The sequence below is a fragment of the Pomacea canaliculata genome, linkage group LG13 (assembly GCF_003073045.1).
Source record: "Pomacea canaliculata isolate SZHN2017 linkage group LG13, ASM307304v1, whole genome shotgun sequence".
NCBI classification, from domain to species: domain Eukaryota; kingdom Metazoa; phylum Mollusca; class Gastropoda; order Architaenioglossa; family Ampullariidae; genus Pomacea; species Pomacea canaliculata.
In genome coordinates this window covers 2,105,792-2,125,167 of record NC_037602.1, presented here as the reverse complement: position 1 = coordinate 2,125,167, position 19,376 = coordinate 2,105,792, and the positions used below count along the sequence as shown (strand labels likewise).

The window sequence follows — 19,376 nt, the reverse complement described above, 5'->3', positions numbered from 1 at the left end:
AGAGTTTGTCTGTATATCACAGTCTACCATGTTCAGTTGCTGAAACTTGGGCTTTGAACATCTACCGTAAGGTTAAGGATCCAGTAATTTTTTTTTAAAGTCGGGTATTGTCTGAGCATCATTTCGCCTTCATCTTCAACTTCAGGCATGCCAGGTCAAGGTTATGGTTCATGTTTATATCAGAGACTGAATCTGACTTTTTTGAACTTTTTAAATTCTGGATTTGAAAGACTTTGGAAAAAAGGATAAAGCCGATTTGGTTAAGGACCAAAGCATTTGTTTATTGCCAATGTGGGGCATGGTGGATATTGGCTATGGTGAATCTGTTATCTCTGCAAACTCTTAGAGTCTTTGGCCTCTGACTAAATTTTCACATAGACTAAATTAACCGACTGTATCACCCAAACCTGGAAGGTGTCCGGGCTGATCTTTGTATTCCAGCCACTGACTACCACTCGGATGTCTGTATGGTCCGTTCCACCTGTTGGTAAACTCTTCTCACTTCGTTCTCTTCGTCCATGGAAACCGGAGAGTAAATGGACAGGGTGGCATTGTGAGGGCTGGTAGAACTAATCCCGTGACCACCTCTAGGGACAAGAAAGCCCAAGTGCGTCGTTTGCCTCTTCCCAAAGCCTGGCTGTCAAACTTATTCCCCTTCCACAGTATCCCAGCGGCATCGTTTGAACTCATGAGTGACTGTGATCCTGCACCTCACCGGAACTAGTGTACGAGCACCCGACTACCACTGGATGTTTCTTTTTGTCAACTTTATAGAGAGTATGGCTGACAGACAACCTGGCAGCAATGAAGTTTAGTACGAGTCACTGTTTCTTGTCCTCTCTCTTGTCAATTCATAAATTTTTACTTCCTTCTGTGAATGTGTGTCGACATAGCACGGAGAGTCCGGGAAACATTCGATTTTGAGGAAGAATACCTTGGAGTGAGCTTTTCCAGGCTTTGGAAAGTGTGAACTGTGGTAGACCTCGAGCATTATCTTGACAAAACGCAGCTCTCCCGCAGAGAGATGAGAAAAATCAGTCGGACAGACATCGTGAGCCTGGGAAAGTAACTGCTGCTTTCCAGGGGTTTTTTTTTTGAAAAAAAAAACCTCTGTTGGTTTGGAACCGGAGCGCAGACATCCAAGAAAAAAAATCAATAAATCGCTATTTTCGTTTAGATAACTCTTGCTTCATCATTTTCTTCCTTTCACAGTTCTCTTTATCAAGAAGACTCAGTAGAAGCAGACGTCATGGCAGGGTTTGTATTATTCATTCATGTCTTCTTACTCGTTAGGTTAATTGTCTGAAAAACTCAGTGAGCAAAGTCAACCCAAGGAATAAGTACTGAACCACGTGTGAAAATGTGGTTTAACAGTTGGACGACACGGAATGTCCACAAACATGGAGGGACTGGTCATGCAGTGTTGTCAAGGTTTACAAGCTGTATGTCTTAAAAGAAAGAAAACCTCAAACATTTGAAAAGCAAAGTAGAATCAGCTGAAAGTCAGTTCCATCCACTTTGACTAAGCATCGCTTCTGGACAAACCTACCCACCAACAAAGAAAATTATGTTTTAGCTGCTGTCAGAGTGTAGCAGATGTTATCAGAGGTAGGCTAAATCACTGGGTAAACATGTTTTATAAATGATGTCCAAGGTACAAAGCTGTGCCTTGTGATTTTCTTAGGTATTGTTCTAGATGATGTAACTTGTGCTTAGACACAAGCCAAAACTTCCCGGCTTTCAAGAAGTATGGTTTTCTTTTCTTAAAAAAGGGAACCGGCTGTAAATGTCATCCATCGACCATTGCTTCTGTCTTCCAGGTAACTTTACCTGTGCTTCATGGCTAGGGCTTCAGCCATGATGACGAACATGAGAATTATGTTGGAAAAAGTGTTTGATAGGAAGATAAAGATCTACCTGATTTCTTTTTTTAAAACACCAGAGCTGGCACATCTGGCGGTTAGTGATGCAAGAGGTCCGCAAACGCTGGACAGAAGACCTCCACGTGGGTGTCGTTATTGAAAGTACAGGTGGTCGTTGTGACGAACACAATGTAGCGGTTTGCTTTTTTTTATCTCTCTCTCTCTGTCATTCTATCTTTCTGAGAGTAATCTGTCTGCTATTGGTGCGCTGTAAACATGGTTTCTCGCCTGGCTACACTCCTATTTCCGGAAATGGTTTTTTGTTGCATACACGTTAGAACCTCAGCCACTCTTCGGCTGACTGATCACCAGAGGGCAGATCACGTGTTCACATGATAGTTGAATGTTTTCGTAAATGGTTTCTTCACGTTTTGTGTAGCGAAAACAGACCTTAGAGAGAGAGGCGATTTTGAGCGACTTAGATTGCACTTTTGCCCAAAATGTTGTCCAATTTTTCTTTGGTGATGTCCCAGGGGGAAAACGGTAAGCAAAGAGAATAAAAAGCTGTAAAGGACGATTTTATGGTATTTTAAGACGCTAAACATTATCGTCAGGCCAGTTCCAGAAATAGACAAGCTAACCTGAAACATTAGCTTTCTAAACTACTTCAGAAGCTAAAAATATGTCAACTGATTGGGTCATTAGTTGACAATTTAGATGATCGGTATACGCGGTAGCTTTTCACTGAAAAATGAGTAAGAAATTCTTGCATCAGGTTTTTATATTCAACAAAACAGAGGGCAGTCAGTACTAAGAAGAAGACAAGGCAACAGACATAATATGAAATTTTTACATACAAAACAAATGTTCCTGAGCTTCTATTGTTGTCTGTGTGCCATGTCCGGCCCGAACCTCCCTCGTCCCCAACCAGCGAGCTAGTTAGTGGCTGCAAGTGACGATTGTGGCAGAGATGCTAATCACCATCCCAAGCCTCGACTTGGAGTCAAGTAAGGGGTGAAAGGGATGATGTAGCTGCAAAAAGAGGCAGCCAGCTTCCGTCAGTCAAAGGGTTTGCCTCTGAGTGATCGATAACTCGCGATGTCGGGTCATTGGAATCGACCCTAATGCCTCTTGCTTCGTGGGGGCTACGTTTGTGGCTTCCGCTTGTGACACTGGAATCATCTTCGTTTTCGTCGTCATCACAGCAAAGAGGACTCCATCATCATCATCATCATCATCATCATCATCATCATCATCATGGCTACATCAGTAAGCTTTCTAAACGTTCACCCTATTTATTCCGAGGTCAGTGAACTGCTACAGTAGCCTACTTCCTGTCTCCATCTCCTCAATGACTTCATCGATAACAGCTGCGAATTCAGTCTCGCGAGAGTCCCCTTCAAGATCAGCAGAGGAAAACGAAACCACTCTCATGGGGGAACAATTCGAGGACAGATGCCGCACAGACAATTGAGCCTCCACAGAGAGGAGTCTGCTAGTTGGGAGCGGTGGAGTGCTGGATGAAAGAAAGAAGAGGGAAAGAGGGGGAGAAAAAGAGTTGGGGGGAAGGGATGTTGGAGAGAATGTGAGTGCCCGGGCATGCCTGGACATTTGGGAGTGTGTCGGCAACACAGGACAGATTACAGCTTAGGGTATCGAGCGTGGAGTGTTGCTCTCTTCTCCTGCCATGACCATTTGAATAATTAAGTCACTCGGCGACAGCGGCCTCACCTCGGCGGCAAGGTCTTGTCTTTGCCCGACCACAATGCCACTCGGGCAGACGAGAGAATTCATGTCCACGCACCCCATGAAAATGTTCACATTAAAGCTGTATTCATTGTCCGCGTGTTCCTTCGTTTTCTTCACTCGAGTCAGGTGTAAAACCACTTTTCTTTTTCTCTAACACACTAGTTAGTGTCCTTACTCACCCCTATATCCGGTGTATGTTGCCTTGTTGCATTTTCTCGCTATTTATTTACTTGTTTAGTTATTTAATTTTTTTTGTTATTGCACTGTAAATGACGCGTCTAATATCTATTTCAATATATTATTAGTTCTACGGGTTGGAACACGATATGATGGTGTAAAGCAGAACTGTTGGAGGTAAGCAAGTTATAAGACAAACATTTACAAAGAACCAATCAGATTTAAACCATGTGAAGTGGTTGTTGTTTTCTTTTTCTCATGCTGGTTGTATAGACGAGTACTAGATAACATCCACTGGTATTCAAATACAGAAACAACTAGAGGTGGGGAAAGTCTACAGTGAAAGTAACTCTACTCCCCTCGTCATATTTTCTCTAATAAAAGCGGACAATAAAAAGTAATATAAACAGACTATTTGCCAGGTGTTGGGTAGCATCAGGTGTGATTTAAAGGTAATCGTATTCAGTTTGTCCACCATGAACCACAGAGTCTGGCATAGACTTTCCCAGTTCTCAGAGCTCGTATTACAATAAAAACTATATTTTCAAAAGCTGGTGATGACACTGACTTGCACAAGTCTCATTCCACGGGTGAGGTTAGTGTAGATGGACGTGCACCTCTCTACGATAACAAATCGATGTAAGTAGAAAATAAAAAAAGGACATGAATCCTTTGAAAGGTATTTCTGGGACAATCTCATATAATCTCCTGTAAACCCCTTCACACATCACTTTGGCCGGAATTTCAAATGCATGAAGATTGTTATCCCATGGATCCACTTGCCAGCAACAGCTTCTGTTCTTCACTTACCGCATTCATTCTGCCATTAAATAGGATTTATCCACTAGGGCCAGCAATACACTAGAAGCAAAGGGGCAAAGGGGGAGATCAAAGACAGGAAAAGCTGTCATGCAACATGCATTCAAGAAGACTGAGGGGATGTGTTTTTGTCTATTATCAGGAGTTTTATGTACTTGTTTCATTCTAAATCGAACACGAGTTGTACACACCTTTACAATCCGTAGAAAAGCAGTACATTAGCCACCAGGTAATCTTGCGTTCACACAATGAAACTAGAATTTAATAACAATTGTATTGTTAGTAGCAAGATTCACAACCTGTTCGAGAAAGGAAAGTTGCGACCAGCCAGTGACTTTTTTCCTCGTCATGACCTTTGCCAGGCATGATCAAAACAGTTTTCATTTATTACAATAAAGTTCTTCAAATATATTAACTCAAAACTGCTTTCGTGACAGCTGAAATACTGTAATGGGATAAGGGTAGTGTTTATGAAAAATATCACAGGTTCGTTTTTCTGTTTTTCTTTAATTTTTTTCTTCAGAATGGAAAAACATTGTGTTTGGACGCGTCAGATCGATGTCTTTTATTCATTCGTCCCTTGGCTAGTAAGGTCGATGGAGGAGTAAAGCTCATGGATAAACGTGGAAGCTGACGAGGCCCGCCACTCAGGTCTGTCGGGTGGTGGTGAGTAGGTCCTGCACAGGACGATCAGTCCAGTCCTTCACGTTCTTTCTTGTCACCGTGGCGACCACCACCTCGGGTACCCTGTATAACAGAGTGTCGTGTGGGGTCACATGACCAAGCCCGACCAGCTTACGCCGTTTGAACTGTTGCAAGTATGGGTGTTTGATGTCCTACGAGTAAGTGAACCATGCTTGGTAGAAAGTCATTGGTTTTGTTTTCCTGTACGAGGTTCGGAGTATCCTCCCCAGGCAATTGTTCTCGAATGCCTGGATTCTCCTCTCCGTATCGGCAAAATCTGCGTTTTACATTTTACAAATACGTTTGGTGTACTACGGGGGACTTTCAAATCTTTGCTGTGTAGTAAACCTGATGTTATGACTACACCAGACCCTGTCCAGCTTGGCCGTTGCTACTGTTGCTGTCGTGATCTTAATGTTGATATCTGTCATTGAGCTGCAGTCTTTGGAGACAATGGCTCCCAAATACTTTGAATTATTTACGAGTCATGCTCCGTTCCCTTAGATATCTGCACTGCCATTGCCGTTGACAATGTCTTTAGTATTGTCAGTGCTGGTATCCATTCCATATGCCTTCAAACTGTCTTTGGGTCTGTTAAAAAAGTCATAGAATGCTATATTAGGATCTGCTATCATCAGATCGATGTCGTCTGCAAAACATAGGCTGCGAATCGGCCTTCGGCTGATGGAAATGGAAGCGTGATGGTCGAGATGGTCACACAAGATGGTCTCCAGAAACACGTGAAAGACCCTTAAAGGACTCCTTCTGTTGTGTGACACAAACCTTCGCTTGGATTAGTTTTGAGCATGAACTCTTATACAGAGCTTCTATGACATGTACGAGACTCTTTTCAATGTTAAACTTTCTCGTTGCATGCCATAACCACTCGTGCAATGTCCCGGATGACATGGCAGGCACGGGGTTAGAATGAGTCATCAAGGCGCGGATAGGCGGAGCCGCAAGTGTTGAATGAGTAACAACGATCGAGAACATGAGTAATCAGTCCTATCACAAACAGTTTAGAATATTCTAGAAGGGGATATTAGGATTGTACAGTTCATTGTCCCCGGCAGGCGCTTCACTACCCATCAAAACACGGAAGATGCCAAGACACATCGTACGGGAAGTGGAGGCTTTGTTTTCCGAGCTGTTGGTAAACACATTTTTTTTTTGTATGCCGGATTCTTTGAGTTCATTCGGAGTTGTATTCTTTGATGCAGACCCATTCTTATTTGCTTTTATAAATTGTTAACGGGCACAGCAACTAAGCTTAGGAAGAAATGTCAACCGTGAAGGTTTCGCCAGACATGAGAGACTCACGGACCCAAAGGTCTGAATTTCTGAGAAACAAGAGTGTGCTTGCTCACCCCCCAGAGGCAGCACCAGTGTTCACAACATCTACCCTAGAGGCGGTGTCTTATAATTTCCTATTCATGTATACAATGTAACTGGTAAGCTTGAAGCTTCGCTGGTTCTCGTCTCGTTGTTTTGAAGAAAGTTTCGTCTGTCTTCATCTTGAAGTTATTCAGGTCTTTCAATATTCAGTCGATCGATTGAGTTCTTTTGTGTGAGAGGACGTCCATTGCTGTCTTCGATGAGTAAAGTATTGTACTGCATGCCTTGAGTACTTAGTAAGTCTTTTGCTGTCTCCCCTAGTCTATGGTTCGGCATTTTTTTTCCATCGATCAAGTTTTTTCTAGCTGCCTTTATCCTTTATTGATGACACAGCTCCTTCTTTGTACTTCGAAGCTGCTTCCGGTTTGCTTTTAACTTCTTCCTCGAGGGTTCATTCTTTGGTCATTGAGATCTAGGCTGTCGTTCATGGCCTATTGTTGTTTCTTCTTCCTTTGACACCCTAACACTTCTTGGACTGTAGACAGTAGCACCTCTTTAATGTTTCTTGCGAGGGCTTCCACATCACAGTCTATGTCTTCAACATTGTCCTTGATGGTTTCAGCCACGTTAGAGTATTGCAGCTTCTTCAGATTAAAGGAAAACGTGGATGCTTGAGCAAAGCTTCATCCTCAGCCTCAGCTTCAGACTTGTTGAGAGAATATAATTATGGTACCTGCCTGTTTAAAAGCCTGGATACGTCCTTGTTGATGGTTGACTTTATTTGAAAAGTTTAAGCAGCCGGAGGTAGTCGATGTGGTCATGGACCAGATCATCTGGTGAGTGCTAACTTGTTGCCCTCGGTTTCCTGTAGGGTTTAGGCTATTGTCTAAGGTGAGTCGATGGCTCTGCGCAAACCCTGGAGTCTGAGGACACTGGTTGGTTTTGTCAAGACCAGATTTCTTCACCGTTCGTGCCTCTTGTTATCAGGCGGACCTTGGAGTTCCAATCACCGTGTACCATGAGGATGCTTTTTTGGTACTGTCTTTATAACATTGTCTAACTGTTGGTAAAGGTTTTCTACTTCGTTTTCTTTGTTCTTTGAGGTTAGAACATAAATTGGACAATTGTGACATTTTGAAGCCTGGAAGAGATAAGGATGGAGCTTAACTGGCGGATGACTGATCGACCACATCCCAGTCCACGATGAAGCTCAGGCGAAGCTAGTGTCTGGTATCCTCCCACTGTACCACAATGTATGACCACTGTAATCTGTTATATCCTCAAATCCTGGCAATTTGACTTTCGCCTGTCTCACAGTATCCTAGTGTCTTAGCTCGACTTTTCTTTATTAAGACAGCTTTGGGGTATGAGTTAGAGTTTCATTTAAGGACAAGGTTTTGGTCGAGGTTTTATTTTGGTCAGGATTACTTAGCAGACAGAGGATCCAGGTCAAGTTTTATGAAACTAAGAACAGCGTTCAAGCCTCCATAGAACTGGCCTCTCCCCTAAGTCAGGGCCAAAAATAAAAAAGTCGAGACTTTAAATCCAGCATCGTTTCTATTTTTTTGTTTCTGTGTGTTTTTTTATATGTATGTGAGAGAGACAGAGAGAGAGACAGAGAGGCGGGAGTGGGAAAACATCTGTCTGTATAGTGGATGCGTAACAAAGTACCTGTCTTACTCAATAAAAGTTTAGCAAAATGATCCGAAAAATTTTGTTTCTTTTCGCATCTTTTATGCGGCTTGAACTGTCAACAACACATCAGTTGTGATGCAATGTTTCAGGACAGAGCTCGGATTGAGGACTCGCACATTTTAGGAAGAGACACGTCAGCACCTAAACCGGCGCTTCCTCGTTTCCAATGCAAAACTGTGTCTGACAAGTCCGCTGGCTCCCTCTGGTGGTCAGCTAATATGAATATGGCGTTCATACGTCCCACTCCCTCGAGACCCGTGACTGCTTAATTTGTGATCAAGCAAGACAAGCTGTGACTCATTCTCTTGCTTGTCGAGGGCGTTCCAGTCAAATATTCTTCTGTTATTTCTTGAATATGTTTGATGCACCCGGTGGTACTCTGCTGCGTGTCACACTGCGGGATTCAATCCCACGTTCGGGAGTGAGATGAGCTCAGTGGTAAGTCGACACGGACATGACTGGAGACCACAAGCAGAGAAGACATGTCAAAAATTTTATAAAAGGAATTGATTGTAGCTCTTTCCCTGCATCTTTGTTTAGTGATCGTTCCTTTATTGTTCTCTTTCTTTCTTTTCGTGTGAGTGTCTTTGGCAACTACAGGCAAATTGAACGCTGAATTAATCTTTAACGGGATTTGAACCAGATGCTATTTCTGTTCATTTAAATGGTCGACACACGATACAAAGCGTTTGCCATCGAACGCGATTCTGTGATGTAGCCCTCTGACAAAACTCACTCTTTCATCACAAATGTCAAAATCATTAAATTAAAAAAAAATTTTAACTACAAGCTTCAGTATTCTTTGTAAGATGAATAGAAATGAATTTCTGTTTAAGCCCCGGGCTGATTGTCATGTCTTTATAGTGTCAGTAGGCATCCAGCCTGTGTCCTCAGTCTCTGGGTGTGTCACGTGACCTTGTGGAGTGTGTTTGTAAGAGGTCACCATGATGTCAACAACAGTGTTGATAACTTTTGTATTATGTGTCAGACCTTGACAGATGATAGATGTTGACGAATTGATAAGAGGTTCTAAATAGGTTTTCATTCTAGCATGTTAGAAACATGAAGACACGTTGATCAGATGGAGGGAGTGTGAAGCCGATGGAAAAGGAGGAGGCAGGGAGGGATGCAAGCATCTGGAGAAGTCGCCAAACTGACGACGCATCCCGACAAGTCTCGTGGCTTGATTGACAGTTCTCTCAACTTCAGGACCTTCTTGGAAATGTGAGCATCAGCCTAATCTTGGCTCCTCGCACTCTCTGGATGCTTTCTTGACAATAACACTTTTTTTGGGACGAAGTTTTGAGAACCGAGGTCTTGATGATCTTAGGATGGGAAACAGGAAGAGGGGTTACTCATTGAATACATATTTATCACTGTTAGAATATATCGAGAGGTTTTCAAGGACTCGGCTAGGCTTGAATGTGAATATATAGATCTGTGAACACGTGTACGTGGAAAAATGTGATTCTATGAACAGTTATATAAATGAATATATGACTACAGAGATAAATATGTGTATAGGTATGTTAATTAATGGACAGATGTTTATGTGTTTACGTAAAGAAAGATAAATAGAAAGATATCAAAGAATGAAAGTAACAGAGCCCTGTATGTAAGAGGTATATTCTTTAAGGTTACACATACATATTGGAAAACTTGACTTACATATTCACTCTCTGAGACAGGTTCGTGAAAAACTTGGATAGTCCGGTGATAACAGTCCCCCTAACCTGGAGGTTCGCCTTTACCCGGCGTCGCGAATCCCTAGGTATCCGACCCCGTGGACAGTTGGGTGAAGTAAACCAGTTTAGTGGAGAAGATATGCAGGATGATGGAAAGGGAATGTCTGTCAACCATTTACATGTGCCGAAATATTGACACATAAAAGTATATAACCGGATTTCTATGAACGCATGCATACACATAGCTCACTCACTTTCTCTTACACACACTCTCTCTCACATGCACGAATATCCATGAATACATAGATCCCTCTCCCTCCACCTTTGCCCTCTAGACACACACAGACACACGCGCGCGCGCGTTCTAACAAACACGAGCGTGCATGAATACATAAGACGTCCTTACAACAAATTTCTCCCTACGCGAGGTAATCAAGAGACCAAAGCATATCAGTTTCTTCCAGATTTAAGTATCTGCCCCGCCCACAGAGTTTCATTACACGAAGTCCCTTTAAGATCACAGGGTCTCTTTAATCACCCTCGCCTACTCATCATCCTTTGTGTTACAGAATGATAAGTCAACATTGTTTTTCTTTTCTTGCCTCGGGAAACATGTTTACCCTCGGTGAGATTGTTCATCAAAGATCGCCAATCACAGTTGATTTTCCCAGCAGCCAGCCAAGACATGGTGGCTTCTAATTGCCGCATTATCTCCCCCTCAGATAAAAAAATTCCTGTATTGCCCACTGCCGTGCCGACGAAGTATGGTCTCGCGAGACAAATTTTCTGGGGAAGATGAAGCGGCTGAAAGGTAAAGAAACTCACCAGCATCTAATTTTTATTGTCAGACTTTGCCATTCCAGCTCGACGAGTGGGTGACGAGGAGAGTTGGGTTGACAAGGGACATCATAGCGGAAAAGACTGACGTGGGTGTTTCGCTCTTAGTCTGACAGATGGGATGACGTCCCTTGCGTGCGGAGTTGTCTCCCTGGGAACATCGCTCAAATCTTGCTTTTTGACGGCGACAAGAAGCTGAGGCTAAGCCCTTTTAATTTTTTGTATTTTTTGGGATCTGGCTCTAAAAGTTGGTGTATAGATTATCACTCACTCAAAGTCGTGAACTTTTGGCTCTTAAATGGCAAAGAAAATGTTTATTTTAGACACAAAATAAACTTTTGCAACTTTTTCTCGTTTTCTCCAAATAACATATAACCCTGCAAGATTCCCAGCTGGAATTCTAAACTTATGATGACAGTCTACCATGAAAAATGGAAAATGAAGGAGTGATAAGAAAAAGATAAAAAAAAGAGATGGGATGAGTACGTGAACAAATCAAGATATCTGGCTCACGCGATCGTAGCTCAGCCCTCGGTTTATCTAAACAGGGTGGATAGGTCACACCAGTATAAATGCTAAAAGAATAAAGTTTTACCCTTGTTTCCTGTAATAGCGACTTTGACCAGAAACGTTTCCAAGATCATCAAGAGGAACTTGAAGTTACCAATCAGATGATGACAAGCGATGTCGACACTTGGTCCAGGAGCACCAACATCCTCAGACGAGCAGTTGCAAAGTATTGCTTGAGATAATGAGCCCAGATAGAATATTGTCTGGCATACATCGCTAAAGACCAAACTGACTGAAGTTAATGGGTGCTGGCACACACACACACACAGAAACCATCCGCCCACCCATCCACACAACACAGATGTCCAAACAGAAATAAACTCAATATATTTGTTCATCTTTTCACCCACACATCTGTCTCATGTCATTGTCTGTAACCAAGTCTCTGCGTGTATTCCTTACGGAGTATGGGGTGGAGATGGAGGCGGGTAGGTGTGGGGGCGTGGAGGCGTCGCGCCAGATATTGAAGACGAGTGCCGAGGGCGTGCTGATGAAACGAGCTCACCAGGAGGATCAAGGCAATTCGTCTTTCACAAAAGTGCCTTACCCACGATACTGGCTGATTTCAATCTAACACCCTCTGCCCATGGAAAACATGGCGATTAGTCTTATGTGGGCTGACAAGTCGACAGATACGATGGTGTGGATCTGCAAGTTGGCTAACCAGATCACTAGAGAAAGTCGCTGCCCTTCAGGTCAAAGGTGAGGGACTGGGGAAAACACCAGTTGACGGAGCAATACAAGCTGGAAAACCGGATGGCGCCTTATTTCTCTAGCGGCACTGCAATCGTTCATTCTTTTGATTGACATTGTTAAATGTAAACAGAAAGATTAAACTAGAGAGATAAACTAAGAGTAAGAGACCAATACGAGATGGAGCCCGTGCCAGACAGTTATTTCGCGCAACGGTTACTCTAATCGTCTGGGTAAACTTAAATACACAAATTTCCCCGCCTCATGCAAGCTTCAGCGGTGTCCAACTATCCATTATAATATGGAAAGCAAACACCTTGCATGAACAGAAAGCCTGCAGCCAGTCAGCCTCAATCTAAACAAAGGAAATGCACAGGCAGTCAAGCGGAGGCGACTATTTTCCCGACGAGGTTTTGAATAATGGCTGTTCTACGCAGACACAAACAACCCTGCGTGTACCACGGTTGACCCCAAAAGAGTGTTTTCTATGGTCAAATATTCTACGGAAACTAAACCCTACACCTAAACCCAACCCATGTTCTTAGTACACTTGTCGAATAACAAGCGAACGCGCGCGCACACACACATACACACACGCGCGAACACAAAGCCCTCAAGAATGTTTCCAGAGAAAGGATCGAACCGCAACGTTTGACCTCAACCTTCGCTTCACACGATAGCAGCTGCAATTTGGTGGCCAGCTAATCAACTGCAAGTAAACCATCTTGATTGCTGACCATTAAAGAACAAACGGTCTACGCATGCGCGGCTGAGCCTCGTTGGGAAAACATTGACGCAACTGTCAGAACATTACCTCAGACACTTTATCTCTCACTTCTTTTCTTTTCTCTTTTTCTTCTAACAGTACACACTACAGGTAAGGAAGACTTTGAATTGTGGATGCTTACAAGCTGTAAAAAAGCAACACTCCAGCTCTCCATTTTCATACCAGGAACGAGATAAGTTTTGTTTTTGTCAAACTACTAATAAATCCAGCGATGTCTGCAAATGCTATAAAAGGGATATAAATATTTATACTTTCGAAATATATATACACTTTATGAAAGAAGAGATCGCTGAGGGGAGAAGGGGGTGTTGAAAAAGTGATTAGGGGAGATATATTTTGTCAGGCAAGAGCTCCGTAAACAGGAAACATTGACCAATCTATTCTTTTTCTTTTAATCTCCCCCTGTTTCGTCCTCCAGAGAGGTATCATGTATGCCAGGATCTACCAGGGGGTATTGAGTGACCGAGCTACACAGTTCAAGACAAATTTTTTTCTCTAGTGGATCAGACTGCACATACATCTTGCACCCAGAAAGTCTAGACCGTATCCTCTCAGGATGAAGTCGCCCTCGACATCGCAAGCACGTGACGATGCTTCATAAAATTTTAATCCTGGCTTCTACTGAGAATAGAAAATCCTACTTTCTGCTGTGAATAGCAAAACAAAGCACCAACGATCGGAGCCTGAGCTGGGGGAGGAGCGGGAGGGATGTTATCATCAACCATTGATGCGGTTGTGGTTGTGGTTGTGGTTGTGGTTGTGGTTGTGGTTGTGGTTGTGGTTGTGCAAGCTTGCTTTGAATTGTCGATGTAGAATTGGATCCAAGTGTTTGAGCAGTTCTTCCAGAAATGCTTGACATAAAAGAGGGGAGGATTAAATTCTGTCTTGATGCTCGTAGTAGAGATGTTTCTGACTTTTTGAAGTTAAAGCTGAAGGAGCTTTGTGCAACTTTCAACAGCCACTCATTTGATCTCGACGATGTGAGACTGGATGACAAGTAGAAGACTGCCGATGAAAGACTTGATAAACTTCAAAGCTATTCATGGAAAGAGGCTTCTTCATCATTTGACAAACTATTCAAGACAACTACACATCGTGCACTGTGTCTATGGTTTGTCAGATGGCTGATCAACACTGAATGCCTGATTTGTATTTACAAACACAGTATATATTTATACCTTGCTGGTTTGTAGCGATTATAGATATCATATTGCATGTATATTTATATACGTACCTAGTTATATCAAAGTAGTTTGTGTTACCTGTTTTTATTCTGTTGGATTGGTTCTGTCCTTTCAAGTAGACCGACTTTCATCACAGTAATATTCAAATTCAAATTCCCTCTCCTTCTCACACAAGTGAATTCCATAAAAAGTCATGCTCCCTAGACACGTCTTGGATCCACAAGCTTTTAAAAAGTTTTTGTCATGAACTTCTTTCTGAAAATAACCACTTGTTTCCATCCTCCCACGCGCCAGGCTTATAAAAGTTTCAAAAAGTCGAAAATAAAGTAGTTTTGTCCCTGTTTACTTTCTTCACACAACTTTCCCCACCCCCATCTCTGTTTCTGTAAGGGTCTGATGGCTGCCAGAAGCTTCCAGAATCACACTTCGACAGTCTACTCTAATTTGTTGCCACCACCAGATGTGTGTAGGAATTCTTTTGAGAATTTGTGGGGTTGCCTTTGTCCAGTCTGTACTGACCTATAAGCTGTAATAAGTTAACTTTGCTTATTTTTCAGAAAGGTTTTATTCCACCTTTTTATTCATTAATATTATTAAACGCACACAAAATATATCTATACTTATTTCTACATTTATCTGGTTTGGTTGATTCATGCAGTACTTGTTATCTCAAGACTAAAATAAAAAAATCAAATAAGAAACCCACATATTTATTATCATGGCATATGAAGCTCTGACAGTCGGCAAATACTTGTTGTCTGGAGAAGTGTTTTGTGGATGTTGTCCGATGATCCACCCAGATAAATAAAAAGAGATGAAGATTGGCTATGTTTATTACATCTATTGAAGTCAGAAACCATCATTCACAGGCCTGGTATATCAAACTGTCTACAGGCTTCTGCTCTCACAATATTGTGCCCAGAATTTGGCATCAGTAAGCAGCCAGACTGTCTGTGTGTGACATTCATCTGTATTTTTGTTGGGGGTCAGTTGGGGGGAGGGACTGACCTTGTAGCTTATTTGCATCAGTGTACAGCACACTTGAATATTTGCTATTATTCGTTTTGTGGCCATAGATGAGTGGATTCACAGCAACGGTGCTATGACAGACGGATTTGTCTGATTATCAGTTCATCTGAATTTTGCTTATCTCTGCTTATCGGTTTGTCTTGGAATACTTGCCTTCTTCTTTTATTATCTATCTATGAAAGGACCATTTAGTGTTTATTATTCGTCCATCCAAATAAGTCACGCAGTTTCAGACAGGGTTAACCCTAACCAATAAAAACCATCCAACACACCAACCAACACACCAACCAACACACCAACCAACCAACAGAAGTGAGACAGAACTCCTAAATGCAATTAATGTACATTACCTCATCTGAGTAAATAACAGAAAGATGGCTGTTCGGTTTTCGTTTCCTTTCTTTTTCACTTAAACACTCATCTCTCCGCCACATCTGCTGTCTTTGACACAAACTGCTTTTATCTAAGTTCCGATCGTACAGCATCGATCCACTTTGACAGAATGCCATTCTCGCCTTGTTTTCCTCCATCACCAACCCAGAAGTGCCCACCCCGTAACCTCAGGTACTTGAAGCACACTTTTCTCACAATTGCTCCCACCACATGTCTTTGTCCCAGCATGCTTAGCGACAGTATTCTGTCCCAGCATCCCTAGCGACAGTCAGTTGTCCCAGCATCCCTAGCGACAGTCAGTTGTCCCAGCATCCCTAGCGACAGTCAGTTGTCCCAGCATCCTAGCGACAGTCAGTTGTCCCAGCATCCCTAGCGACGCCCGGATGTCCTGCCGCTGGAGGCCAGCAGACTGCCGCAGTCTCAACGCTTGCTGCAAAGTTGATCGTTAAGTAAGGAGTTGTTGCTGAAAGAGAAATCGACCACCAACGATTGCGTGGACAATAAGTTCCCCACAATTTTGTTGTGAGACTGTCAAGATGACCTGACAACAAATGCTTCTAGCAAAGAAAAGAGAATCAGCCTAAATCTCTTAGTATTTCTTTGTTCGGAGGCATTTATAGAGACCAACTTCAAACTTGATAAAATATAATTTCTCCAAAAAAATTAAGACAGAAAGCATTTCAGAACAGGAGTGCTTTTAACAACGAATCTACATTCCAAACTTGACCTCGAACACACAGTGTTGTGATGAAATCCACTTTAGCTTGTGTTTCTTGAATATTGAGACCTGTTGAGGTCAGATGAGGATGAAATGTCAGTGTCCCTCAAGGACCCTGGAGTCAATGCCCCATGATGTGACATCCCTTCACAATAACGATGTATCAGACGCGGCCACCTTCGACCCACAATTCTGTTTGTGCCATCGAATCAAGGACATCACATGCAACATTTTTTAAATGTTTGACAAATTTTTAAGCGCGTGCAGCAACTGTTAAGACCACCAGGGGGCGCCGTGACGCCTTCATGCATTGTTGGGAACCGAGTGAGATGCAGCGGCTAAGAGGTTCATCGACATTCATTGGTCGTCCCGTTTGGAAAATAAAACACAAGGGTGGGTTTTATGGAGGGGAAACACTTTTATGGAAAATATGTTTGTCAGCGCGGGGCTGTGCCACATGGCAACAGCTCTTTCCATCGAAGAATCGAAGACTTTTAGACAAAATGGAGCGCTTTTATTCTCTTGGAGAAATGGTGACTGGTAAGAGGCAGTCCAGGCAGCAGGAAACACGAAATGAAAGAAAAATTATTTCAAACCTAAGATTTCATGTGAGTAAGCGATTGGTATCGATGTGTTGATTTCGTTATGCAAATTTCTGTTGACAACAAATGTGCCACTGCATCTCGGCTAGACAGCTCATTGATTCGCTTTCTGCCACAAGCAAGAGATTCAGTTTAAAAATGGTTGTTTCTTAAAATGGTCTGTAATAGGAGCTGTAATTAATCAAAAGCCTTTGAAGTCAGTAATGTTGTGAAGGAAAGTAGGTATCAAGTGAGCGTGCGCATGTGCGTGTGTGCTTGTAAGTGTATGAAGACAATAACTAAGGAATGAGAAAGAGGACAAACAAAAAAGATTGAAAAAGGACGACTGAAAAAGAGAACAAGCTAAAAGGAAAAAAAATTGTATCAATGTACAAATAAATGTATGAACAGACAGACATCGTATAATTGCTTCAATACGCATCAATGCTAGATATGAAAGCAGCGAAAAAGAAAAGAAAGAAAAGACTGCAGTGAGTAAGGTGTGGAGGAAACTTCAACTGATCAATGTACACACTTACCACAAGGAGTATCGACGAGTGACTGGCGGAGTCGGGAGGAGACTTCGGGCTCTTGCAGCTGCTTCTAAAGATACATTAGACAGGTGGCAGCATCGTCTCGCCTTCACCGTTTCCCTGTTGTCATTAGTTCTTAAAGGTAACCTTTAAACCACACACACCTACGCACAAAGCAAACCATGGCCAGACCAGTTCATTCTGAACACCTAATGTTCACCAGGCTGCTTGTCATTGTTCTGTACTTTGCTTTTCACACTTTTCATCGCAAGATAAAGCTGCTGGCTAAGTAAGTTCTCCTTCTTTACATATCAAGAATTATGCTTCACGATCACGATGAAGAGAGCAGCGAAGAGAGGACACCAACGTGACGTCAGCGCTGATGTCCTGTCAGTTGGTAGTAACCGTTGCCGGACACGCCTCCGAATCAGCGAGGATCCACTACATTCTGGCCTACCCCACGAGGATAAAAAATAATACCCAGCTAAAAGCTGGGGTAGAATAAATCCTAAGCTCTGGTATGACGTGAAAGGGGGAGCTGGTCGTTACGTGACGTATGAGTAACGATCGTACAGTTAGATGTGACGCATCAAACTGCTTCTTTGGTTCCCGTGCGATGAAGTCAAACTGTTCCAAGTCCCTCCGGAGACTGCAAGGACTGTGGTTTCGGAAAGAAGAAGGCAAGGGGTGCGAAAGGGGGTTGGGGGTGGGTTTGAGGAAGACAGATGGAGGTGTAGGAGCGTGGGTGTTGTAGACTGGGCACGGAGGGACACCAGCGCCACGCTCACACCTGAATGTCCACGGCGGTTTCAAGTTGGAGTAGAGGAGGGTGTTGCCACCAGAATATCAGACGAAGCCGAGTGTAAGCTTCCCCATCAAGCAATGAGGAGAGAAAGGAGGGTTGAGATGGTTCTCTCTCTCTCACTCACTGCCCCTGCCCCCAACATCCCCCACCTCCCATCCCAACAACTCCTTTCGTCAGCCAGCGAGTCAGCTTCCATCGACCACTCACGTAATGTTCGGGGACTTGCAGCTTTGACATCCATGTTGGCGCTGGTGGCCGCGCGTGGTCTGTCACGTGGCCTGCTGCTGAGATGGAGGATATTGCGAATTGCGGGTTCTCACTGGCGGTCGCCCTGCATCCCCTTCACTTTCTTTCTTACCTTTCTTTTGTTTCTTTCTTTCTTTTTCATTCTTTCTGTCTTTTAAAATACTGTTTCTGTTTTTATGACTTAGAGAATTGTTTTTTTTTTTCTTTTTCTGTTATTTAGTTTATCAGATGGTTAAGACGATAGCAAAAGTGCAGCAAAGTTCTGGATATTTTAATCTCAGGATTTTGCAGAAAAAGTAACATTTGAAAGAACGAGATAAAGAAAGAACGAAAAAAAAAGAATACAGAAAATATACTTTTTGTAAGGAAATAAATAAAGTTAATGTATTATGTAAATTTTTCTATATTTTTAAAGAATTTCTTTTGTTGTTTCCTGTAAGTTTTGTTTATAAGTTACTTTTAGTAAATTTTCCTAACATGTTTCTTTTTTCTCACTAATGAGAATAATTGAAGCAATGGCTCTTTAGTTTTGTTTTCGTGAAGCTGGAGGAAACTGGAAAAGGGAGCTTAATATCAGTGTATAGACACATACTTCTTTGAGTTGGTTTTAATGTATTAAAATGATGGCTTTGTAATGAAGGCACAAAAGAAATCTGACTTTGATGCACTAATATTGTAGTCCTGGCATTATTCGACAAGTTAAGAACTAATGTGACTTACTATATTTTTTTATTCTTTTCTAATCTCGTTGACATTTTTTTTCTCCTTTTAAGCTTGCTAGTACTTTGACTTCATGTAATTTGTTTCTAATCTTGCTAATTCTTTCACTTGTTGGTGTCTTATCGTTCAGATATTGGATCGTTTGTGTTTTTAATCATCCTAATTCTTTCACTAGCTCATTCCTGCTCCTGATCAGTCTAGTTCTTCATGTGATGTTTTATGTTCCTCGAGTATAAAGTTCTTTCATTTAATGGTTTTTATTCCAGGTCTTTGT

The 19,376-nt window shown here is 42.4% G+C and overlaps 1 protein-coding gene across 1 annotated transcript in view; it reads right to left on the bottom strand.

Moving 5' to 3' along the window:
- LOC112554643 (neurotensin receptor type 1-like) overlaps positions 1-18,497 on the bottom strand; it is a 32,642-nt gene extending 14,145 nt beyond the window's left edge. Inside the window, exon 1 of the mRNA XM_025222571.1 lies at positions 17,338-18,497. The gene's annotated coding sequence lies outside the window, so the exon portion shown is untranslated. The remainder of the gene's footprint in view (positions 1-17,337) is intronic.
- Positions 18,498-19,376: the final 879 nt, after the last annotated feature.